The sequence below is a fragment of the Trachymyrmex cornetzi genome, unplaced genomic scaffold, assembly GCF_001594075.2.
Source record: "Trachymyrmex cornetzi isolate Tcor2-1 unplaced genomic scaffold, Tcor1.1 scaffold977, whole genome shotgun sequence".
NCBI lineage: Eukaryota > Metazoa > Arthropoda > Insecta > Hymenoptera > Formicidae > Trachymyrmex > Trachymyrmex cornetzi.
Genome location: NW_017300330.1, coordinates 65,641 through 74,528, shown reverse-complemented (window position 1 = coordinate 74,528; position 8,888 = coordinate 65,641). Strand labels below are relative to the sequence as shown.

Sequence of the window (8,888 nt, the reverse complement as noted above, 5' to 3'; positions counted from 1 at the left end):
CGCCGTGCGATCGGTGGGGACGGTAGGTTGTATATTCGGCAGCAGTAGGCCGGCCGGACGCGCTTATTCGACTATTTTTAAACGTTAATATCTCGTTACCTATTGCGCAACCTACAAAATGGTATAAGAATTTTCGATTCAATTCGGTCCGTTCTACCTGCTCGTGATCGATTACCCGGTAATTTTCAAACACCGTGTATATATATGTATATACAGACATAAATTTATAATTTCTATAGTTTTACCTAGACGTTAAGGATAGTTTTAAGTCACAAACTGTAATCTCTATAGATTTCAATTTTTGACGCTATTTATTTGACTTTTCTATCAATATTAAGGACGTACATACAACCATTTATATGTATAATCTGACATCAAGCTACATCTGTAATAAGACTGGAAATTTCTTCTTTTATTCATACTGACTGCCCTTTCTCGCTATTAACCAATGAATTGGTTCGGAATTATGACTCATTATTACATCGCCTGATATTTAATTAGTTTGACTATATATAATATGGTTGTGTTATTCTGTCTTTTGTAATAAAATGAGATAATCCTCATAAAATTGGTTATATTATTATATTTATTTGTCATTCGAACGTGAGATGATCCTTATAATATGTTAATGTAATTAGATATATGGGGTAATTATCTATTTCTGTGACTGATGAGGATTAAGTATAGTCGGAACGTACCGTTGAAGTTTACCGTCGGAAGATTATAATTTGTGAATAATAAATATTATTTGTTACACCTAACTGTAGCTCGTTTAATATATTGGGTTTAGTATATATTAATTTTGTTGTAAGTTATACGAGCGAAAAGAATTGATCTTAATTTCTGCTGTAATACAAAAAACACTTTTTTTTTTACTTACATCTTGTTGGGCAAGTAAAAATCTGTCCTTTTTTGGAGGATATTAAAAAAGGTCCAATTTTTGTTCAAAAGAATGTAAATAAAAAAAATAGTGATTTTTTTGTAGATTTTGACTTTCTGAATATGATAAAATTATTAAAAAATTCGTAACATTTGGGGGATACCTGGAAAAGTAAGCAAGAATATTGAAAATTGTTTAAATATATCATGTTCATGCTCAATTTTCAAGGTGTCCCTTATTGATTCCAAACTTTTTGTTAACATTATCGTATTCAGAAGGTCGAAATCTATAAAAAAAAATCGCTATTCCTTTTATTTATCCTTTGTGGACAAAAATCGGCTTCTTTTTAACATCCTCCTTTAACCCTAGTCCAGATAGCCAAATAAGAGCAATATGTTGCCCTTTTGCTGTCACTTATTCCGCATTGAATTTCACCAAACTAAAGCCAAGGTGTTTCCACAAACTGTCTATTGTTCTGACATCACGTAAAGTCTTCCTTAGAATTCAGCTAACTGCTGGCAAGTTGTCATCATGCATGCAGTAAGACGTAAGCGTGCCGTCAGTTTGCTGTCAACATGACGAGTCTATTATCAAATTTATTTATCAAGTTTATTCTCAATGTATACTCTTACACACAATGTATACTCTTATTTCATAAACTCATGAAGTCTACTTGCCCTCCTAACTCAGTTTCACATTAGATTCCAATGACAGCAAATTGTCGACAAGTTGAAAACAATACATGCAGTGCATCAATTTGTCCCATATGCTAAATTTTGCTTGGCTATCTGGGAGTATAGTATTGTTATTTTTCGTTACCTTCCTGCTAACACTAGGGTTTGTGAAACCCTGGAATTTTGTCACGCTATATCTCTGGACTGAATACGTATTTTTTAGTTTAAAACGTGTAAAATGTATACCTCGAAGTCAGACAAAGACAGATAAATATGAATCAAATGAATAATATTTTATTTTCAATTAATTACAATGCTTCAAAGAAATTTTATTGGAAAAATTCGCAAAAAATGACCACTTTGGATAAAACATTCTCAAATTTTTAAATTTAATATTCAAGCAAAAACCCGTAGGATTTTTTTAGTTGACCCTTTGGACTAAAAAAAAATAGTACGATATGAATCGCTCAAAAAAATATAATTATTTGAACTATCGAAAATCGACATTTTTGGAGAATCTACATATTTTAAGTTTACAATTAATAAATAAAATTTTATTATTTGAACAATGTAAAAGAGTAATAATATAAGTAGATAAAGGATTGTACATGTATAAATATTATTATAGTATGTATAATTAAGTTTATTATGATTTAGTTTAGAGGATGCAACACTCGTTCTAAAGCAATAAATCCGCCCCGGCCGAACGATCTCCGAAGACTGACCAAAATTATAAAATTTCTACTATTTATTATATTAAAATATAATTCTTTTTAGTTCTACATTTTCGTGTACTTATTTTACTATCCGAAACTCAGTAAACATATGCTTAATAAAAAATAAAGTGGTATCCAGAACGCCGAAAACTTACAAGCTAATCACACGTAGGTTCCAAGTGCTTTCTTTGAACTTTCGTGCATTCTTATCGAGAATAACGCAAAAAAAATCCTTGCAGGATTATCATATCAATGGACAATTAAGTTTTTTTTCAGCCCCAATCCGAATCTTCAAATTATATTATAAAAAAGTTACAGGAATGTAAAAAAATCCCATAGGGTACGTTGAACCCATGAATACCATACTAGGGCTAAAATGTCGATTCAAATTTATCTTGCATTATACGAATTTGCATTATACGTAAGTTCCAACAAGTTAAGCATCCGAACTCATCTTATACAAATGTCTGCAATTAAGTCTCATCCAAACTTGAATTACAGAGATTTCTATATGAGTCTTTAGATGTTTAACTTGTTGAAACTCGTAGCGAACAGTGATAATTACACTGATAAATTTCGCATTACAATTTAAAAAATTAGCATTATTTAATGTCCTTTAGAGACTGTAGTTGCTGGAGATTTTTACTTATTAAAACTTTTAATCTCATGCACTAAAATTTAAAATTACAAAATTTAAACGAATTTTATCAGGAGACAATTTTTTATAAGGTAGGGAAGACCGAGGCTAAATGGGCACCGGGGCTAAGCTGACGTTTGAATTTTGAATGGCAAAAATATATCTTATGAGTTCCCAATTTATATTGTAGATGACATCTCGTGTGTCTTCTTTACCAACGAAATATGGTTAGTTTAAGTGTCGCGTTATTATGCTTAGGTAGTCAAACGTGTTTGCGATAGTTAAAAGTAATTTTTGAGATTTCATTTTTCGAATCACATCATTTTTTGTGTATATGGATAAAATGAAGTTGCAAATACCGAAACTTTTTATTACCATCTTGTAGTCTTATAATCACTCTATAAAACGTTGATAATCATTTTTTGACTAAAATGGTTTATTTTATTATTGAAAATAATGCAATTGAAACAAAGGTGCTTATTTAGTCCCCGTCTTCCCTACATACTTTAAATTCATTTTCTATTTATAATATTTAAAAATTATTATTTAAATTGTTAAATTAATTTGTTGAAAGTAAGAAAATGATTGAATAAACTGGAAATTTAAATAGGGATTAAACGTAGTACAATTAAATGTACCTACATTAATTCAACGGCTTTTTGTAACAGAGGAATTATTCACATTTTGTAAAAACGAAAAATAAATGCATTTATCCTATTACTTTAACTTTAGAGTTTATTTTCTATTTTTACAAAATGTGAATTAGACAATTGTTGCAATAGCCCTTTAATTGTACACTAAAAAGATAGGAAGAAACGTACGATTTTAATTTCAGGTTATTTTTCTCTATTACATTATATTATATCATTTATAATACTATAACTATTATATTTTGTTTAAATAATAAATAACGAGTAGTCTAGATATAATAAAATAGTAAATTTAAAGATTAAATATAAAGTAGTAAATAAGCGTATATGAAAGCCGAGCCGGATTTAACGAGAAGCTACGCTCTGCTCTTCACCGATTTTGATCAAACTTGCAACGATGTTAGAGGAGTTTATCAAGTGAACACTTGTAAAGCCGTTCTCGCTAATGGGCCTTAGAAGCCAAGTAATGAGCATTTAAAAATATACCAAAAATCTGGAAGCAGTCTAATATCTCGGAAGGTATGCATTTTTGAGAAAAATGTCTTAGACAAAAGTGATAGGATTTAATAAGATGTATTTACTGGTTTTATTGGTTTGACCTTAAATGGGATCGTCAAGGTCAAGTCAAAGTTGACGATATTATTACCCAAGGTCAAACCAATAAAACTAGTAAATATATCTTATTAAACCCTATCACTTTTGTCTAAGACATTTTTCTCAAAAATGCATATCTTCCGAGATATTAGACTGTTTCTAGATTTTTTGGTATATTTTTAAATGCTCATTACTCGGCTTCTAAGGCCCATTAGCGGGAATGACTTTACAGGTGTTCACTTGGTAGGCTCCTCTAACATTGCTGCAATTTTGATCAAAATCGGTGAAGAGAGCAGAGCGCCTCAGTTTTCACCTTCCACTTAAGTTTTTACATAAAAAACTTATTTCTGCCTAAAAAATGATAAGAACATCTTAAAGTAAAAACATTGAACTTTTTTTCCCCTTTTTAATGAATACTGTACGTTACTCCGTTCGTCTTTTATGAGCAGTCAAAGTCAAAAGGACCATTTTTACTTCAATGTTGATCAGCTCGATGAAAAAAAATCGTGCAACGTTCGTTAAAAAAGCAAATTAAAGATAAAAGTTCACGCTTTCGAAAGCTGTAAACAGTTATGCCCGACTTCTCATTTACGGCATGAAATTTTGCAAAGTTCACAAAATATTTTGAAATATAACTGATCATCGTTTGTAATCGTGTAGCTCTGTAAAAATCAACTAAATCGTTATTTAAAGTACAGATCTGAAAAGTAGAGATTTCAGGCTACAAAATGCTTTTTTGAACGTCTCATTATGTGTATGAATTTCTCTCTCTGTAGAAGTTATTCATTTAAAGTTTACCCATTTTCCAAAGGCGTAAGAAGTGTTGCTTTAATTTCCGCGCGTAATATATGGTATATCAATTATATTTGTTTATAGTTATATGTTATATTTGTTATAATTTATTTATATTAAAGAAATTAATTTCATTTTATGTAATAAATAATAATTGTAAAGGAAATTTTAGATTGCATTTTTCAAAAATTTTCGCATAGTTTCCATTTAATTTATATATACAAATTTTGACATAAAGCATTGTGAAGAGAAGCTAGTCATTTTCTTATGTATTTATTTAAAAGTTATAACGGAATAAAAATAATATGACAGTTAAACAAATGAGTTTAGTTACTTATGCTTGTATTTTACAGTGAAAATATGATACATAAATTTGTCAATGCATTAAACACATACAACCAACAAACATAATTTAAAAACATACACATAATTTCCTGATTTTGGAAACTTTTGCGTATGTTTTATTACAAGTATAAGGCATTTTTAATGATGATCATTTCTTTTTTGCCATGAAGTGATAAAAGTGATCATTATTGAAATTAATTACGATTACAAAACAAAAAAAATTAATTAGTAAAAAGCATAAATCTTATATACATGGGCTGTGTTCCAAAATTGACTGCCAATACCAAAAAACTATAGTGCACGTAACGTAAATTTCAGGTTTTCAGGCAGTGAATTTTGGGGTGCGTGCGTGATGCATCATTTGTCTTTGTTGTTTATCAATAATAAAGAAGGATAAAATACGATATATCATGCGCTTCATGCGTAACTCGGAAGTGGAACGCACTCTTGGAATACAGCCATAGATGCCTTTGTTTCGCTAGATAGAAAAAGACAGTAAATGCGTTGTATCTTCTATCCTTCGTTATACCAAATGTACGATGCGCATGCTCGAAATGACATGATGAAAAATGATCAACAATTTTAAATATATTAAGAGGTGACGTTTTAACGGATAGGTTATAATTAACGAAGTCTTAAGCCGGGAGCACATAGAAAAACGTAAGTCCGTAAGACGTAATCAGTAAGGAAATCGTAAAGCCGGGAGCACATAGAAAAACGTAAGTCTGTAAGACGTAATCAGTAAGGAAATCGTAACATTGGATTCGCTACTGGCCTTGCGGTCTTTACTGTGATTGGTCAATTCACTTACTGCTTTCGTGTTACGGCCTTACGTTCTTGTATGTGTCATGGGCTTTATAAAAATGATAAGACGATGCTATGTGTTTATCGGAGGAAGAATGACAATATTTCCTTTTATTTGTGAGTACTTAATAAACGATTATAATTTAAAATGTAATAATAAAACATGTTTTAAATTTATATATGTTTATATATATGATATTATGCTCGAGTTTGCGCAGTATATTTTCATAAAAAGATAGAAGATATATTTTCTTGCTCTATCAACTCGGTCCTCTAATTATAGCTATAAGTTGTATCCATATATATAAGATCTATGATAAAAAGATACGTATTATTATGTTATGTTACAAGATACGGAGATGATTCTTTCAATATTATATAAATAATATTTAATGAACATTTTATATGTGTATGATGTATACAAGTAAATGTACGACATCACAGTCTTAGAAAATCACTAGGTTTCATCTTGTTTGAATTTGTTCTTTAAGAAATAATAGCGTAAAGATATTCGATAACTCTGGCCTGTGTAATATGTAACGCTGCTCTGTTCATATATCTGTATATATTTTTTGCACTAATATAATATATAAAGATATTGTGAATATGTATCCTTCAGTTTATATATAATTTTAGGTAATCAAATTGCATTCCAGGACACATTGGAAAAAAAAAACAAAACCAGCTACCATGATCTTTTTTAACTAATATTATGTGATAAAAATGACATTGTTTTCCACTAAATTATGTAATTTAAACACTTTATTATTTATAAAAATATATAATTGTATTGAAATTGTGTTCTTAACTATGATATTATCATGTGTGTATATTACATGTAAACAAAGTCTCTTAATAATAAATGACTTATATACTTATATGAAAAAAAAATACTTCCTTTTTAATATCTCTTTTATTAAATGTAATTCTGCAAAAACGGATTGAAAGCAAGCAGGGTTGGGAAATTTAACACTGCGAGAGATTTCTTACATTGCCTACGTATAAAACGTGTAATACGTATCTGATATTTGGCTGTCCAGATGAAAAAGTTGAGAGTTACACAAAGATTAAAATTTTGAGCGAAATAGCTGCATTATTGAAAAATATTGTAATTATGCAATTGATTATGGAATACATTGATACGTTGGATCAGGATGATCATAGCGTCAAACGTATGAAGCGTTGGTTTAAAGGTACGTTTCATGATGCACATATGAAAAATTTCTTGCCGAGGTTTCCTTGTGGTAAAGTAAAGCCTCTTATTAATGAATCCAGAAAACGTCAAAAAGATTTTTCTCAAATGAAATTTATGGAAGAATGTGTGGAACAAAATTTGGGACTTTATCAAATTCACGTATGGTTTACATCTCTATGCAACTGCAACGAATAATTTCCCAAGTTTGTCAGGAGCTATTGCGTAACCATTCTGAAGTATTATATGTAATAAACACAAGTAATATTATTATCTAATTATTATTATATATGAGGCTTTTTTAAATTCATTTTCAGGTATTATTGAAAATTGGTGCGATTCTTCGACTTTACCTCAACTGACTAAACTACTAAAAACTTTATTTTTGAAAGCTGGACCAGTTTGGTATAGCAACTGTATTCATTTGAATCATACTTAAAGACTGATTATTGAAACATCTTCTCGTTTGCCTAAGAAAGAATTGCAATCGCATTAGTATTTTTGGTGACATTATGTTGAACAGCAATTTAAATGAGTTGCACAGGTAATCGTTTTAAATAAAAAGTAAAAACTGTAAACGGTGGATAATTTAATTTTTGTGGAGCACTCATTTAGGAATATGTGAGATAACGTATAATTAACTTAGTAGACGGTCGCTAATTATTGCTTGTTTCGTTTGACAGTGTTACATCCCGATAATATAATTATGTAAAAATCTTCTCTTTCGTTATTATAAATATATGATTTATATCTTATTTTTATCTTATCTCTAGATTAGTATTTCGTCTTGGTCTTGATATTTCGTCCCTATTTTATCTTTATTTCGAAACCGAAAATTCCTTTTCTCTTTTATAGGGGGGTATATTTAGTTCCTTTATTTAAACATTCAAATCAACAGATAGATCACGTTATGTACCTTTATGTGTCACACAGATTATCTACTCTAAAGAATGTCTAAGAATATTCCACGATCTTTTTCAAAGAAGCCTTTCTATAAAATAATAAATAGAAGCGTATATTAACATTATATTATTAGTGATAATATATATTACGTTAGCGTTTAGTAATTAAGCAATTAACAGCAAAATAGAAATCTTCCTGAATGCGAGGACGAGTACCTTTTTCTTCCTTTTTTTTCTTTCCTTCCAATAAAATTAAACCAATTTTAGATATATAATTTAAAATGTAATAGATTCGCCTCGCATAAGGATGTTAGTTAAGGAAAACCGAATTTTTATTATAAATTATTGAAACTCCCCTTATAAAAATTTTTCACTGTTTTTAGACCTCATATGGACCGTTTTTAGCCCGTTCTTTCTCGTTTCTTGCACTCGCAAGCACTCGCAGTGTATCATGAAGGAACGATAGTGAGTATACACGAGTACGCAATGAGTATTTTTGAGGAGATTGTCCGTTTTCAATACTCGTTTTTCCGCTATGTATTTTTAAGTGGATTGTCCATTTTCAGCTGATGAGTGAGAACATGTTAATACGACATTTCTATTTTACTCGTACTTGTTATTTATTAATTACCATATCGTACGATTTCAAATAAATTAAAATAGAATTTATAATTTATAATAATTCATTATTTATTTATACCA

General features: G+C 29.6%; 1 protein-coding gene across 1 annotated transcript in view; it reads left to right on the top strand.

The window, feature by feature from the left end:
- Nucleotides 1-6,785, top strand: part of Arfip (ADP ribosylation factor interacting protein arfaptin) — a 28,131-nt gene extending 21,346 nt beyond the window's left edge. Inside the window, exon 7 of the transcript XR_001940573.1 lies at nucleotides 6,729-6,785. The gene's annotated coding sequence lies outside the window, so the exon portion shown is untranslated. The remainder of the gene's footprint in view (nucleotides 1-6,728) is intronic.
- The last annotated feature ends 2,103 nt before the right edge of the window (nucleotides 6,786-8,888 follow it).